The sequence below is a fragment of the Giraffa tippelskirchi genome, chromosome 11, assembly GCF_054371585.1.
Source record: "Giraffa tippelskirchi isolate mGirTip1 chromosome 11, T2T-mGirTip1v1.2.pri, whole genome shotgun sequence".
NCBI lineage: Eukaryota > Metazoa > Chordata > Mammalia > Artiodactyla > Giraffidae > Giraffa > Giraffa tippelskirchi.
In genome coordinates, this window is record NC_137285.1 from 147,264,974 (window position 1) to 147,267,331 (window position 2,358).

General features: G+C 49.1%; 1 pseudogene; it reads left to right on the forward strand.

The window, feature by feature from the left end:
* Positions 1–415: 415 nt before the first annotated feature.
* LOC145525288 (protein enabled homolog pseudogene) lies at positions 416–2,075 on the forward strand (annotated as a pseudogene).
* The last annotated feature ends 283 nt before the right edge of the window (positions 2,076–2,358 follow it).

Consider the following 2,358-nt stretch of genomic DNA (forward strand, 5'->3'; position numbering starts at 1 on the left):
TGAGCTGGGAGACGAGGGGAAATCACTGCTGTGAGGCAGAAAAAAGAATGAAAAATGAGCACAGTTTAAGAAACTTCTGGACCAACATTAAGCACCCTAAGATTCACATTATAGGGGTCTCAGAAGAAGAGAGAGAAAGGGCCTGAGAAAATATTTGAAGAGATAATAGCTGAAAACTTCCCTAACCTGGGAAAAGGAACAGTCACCAAAGTCCAGGAAACACAGAGAGTTCCAAACAGGATAAACCCACGGAAGAATACACCACCACACACTGTCATCAAAATGACAACAATTAACAGTAGAAGATATTAAAAGCAACAGGGGAAAAGCAACCAATAACATACAAGGGAAACTCCCATAAGGTTATCAGCTGGTTTTTCAGCAAAGACTGCAGAGGAGAATGGAGTGACATGATATGTTTAAAATAAAAACTCAACTGAGTATCTGTCAGGCAAGAGTTTCTGTAAGGGTTTAAGATGATGCCAGTAAAAAGTAGGTGCCAGCTGGCGGTTCTGCTGGGTTCAGCAGAGTTCATATGTATCATCATACAGGCAGCAACACATTTGGAGTGGTGGGCAGGAAGATTCAGGACCATCATCAGATCATGGTAAATTGTATTATTCCTAAAGGGTTGACATACAATCAAGCTACACAGACCCCTTCCACCAAGGGCAGGACACTAGGTGGGTGTGTGGGCTCCACTGTGGCAGCAAAGAGGGCACCAGTGTCTTCGCAAGTGCCCTGATGCACACCTTAGAAGCGCTGCATTCATAGGAAACAGAGCCAACATTGCTTGGAGAAAATTCCCGACCACCTGCCCAAGTTCACAATGGCCCATCACAATTTGGAAATTCAAAGAAGGCAGCTACAAGCCCAGCAACCGTAAAAGGAGCTGGCCTGGGAAAGGTTGGAGAGAGAAAGAAGAGAAAGGGCGAGATTGGAGAGGGAGAGGGTAGAAGGGGAGAGGCCAGGGAGGGAGTGACTGGAACAGGAGCAGCTGGAGAGAGTGAGAAGAGGGAACGCCAGGATCACCTGGAGCAGGAGAGATGAGCAGAGAGGCTGGAGGGACTGGACCGGGAAAGGGGAGGGGAACAGCGGCAGCGGCAGCTAGAGAGGGAGCCAGAGCAGAGAACATCAAATGCCCCTGCCTCTGCCGCTCTGGAGAGTCCTCTGAACTCCGTGCCAGGGGACGGAGCCAGGCTTTCAGGCAGCTGCTCAGGGCATTGTCATGGGACCACCTGCACCTCCCGCCATCCCTCCACTCCCCCCCACTAGCCCCTGCCCAGGCATCAGCCGCACCCCCTCCTCCCCCAGAGTCCCCTCCACCCACTCCACTTCCATCCTCAGGGCCTCCACCACCCCTTCCTAATCAAGTACCCCCTCCTCCTCCACCCCCTCTTCTTGCTCCTCCCCTCCCTGCATCTGGATTTTTTTTTTTCCCCTGGGATTCACGTCTGAAGACAATCGCCCTTTAACTGGACTTGCAGCTGCAGTTGCTGGCGCAAAACTTAGTCAAGTGTCACGGATGGAGAATGCCTCTTTCCAAGCGGAGGAAATTTGATTGGTGTGAGTCCGGCCTCATCTAAAGGAGATACGGGTTGTGGAAACGGACCCGTTCCTCTAGAGGGTACCGATCTAGTGGAAGAAGTGCATGCCCTGCTGGCCAGGAGGAAAAGAATTGCTGGAAAGGGATCAACGGTAGAAACAGAACAAAAAGAGGACAAAAACAAAGATTCAGAGCCTGTAACTTCTAAGGCCTCCTCAACCAACACGCCGGAACCGACAAGGAACCTTGGGAAAGAACAGATCCAACGAATGGCAGTAAGTCAGCTGTTGTTTCCAGATGTGATTCTCGGAAGAAAAATCAGATTTTTTGGACCACAGGCCCTATAATTCATTACACAGAGCAAACTCTGCACCCTGGTCACAGGGAGTGCCAGCAGAGACCAGACGGAGGGCCTGGACTAGGACAGATGGAAGCAGGACATTTCAGATGAAATGAGAAAAGAATTAAGCCAAATGAAAAGCTCACTGATGCAATCAAGCTGGAAGTGAGCAAGTCAAATGCTGCCTAGAGAAACTAAGGAGAGAGAGGACTTTAATCTGGAGGAAAAAAAACCACCAAAACCTGCAAAGAACACTAACAACAATGAAACCTTTACATTTTGTGAGCTGGGAGATGATGGAAACAAACAGCTGGAAAGGAGGGAAAAACCAACATCCTTTGAAAGCCTTCAGATGTTACTACTCTGGCTGTTTCTCTCCCAGTTTGCTGCTTCCCCCCCCCCGACCTTTATAGCAAGATGGAAGACAATCGTACAGGAGTTCTTGTATCAGTTATGCAGAAAATTTAAAACC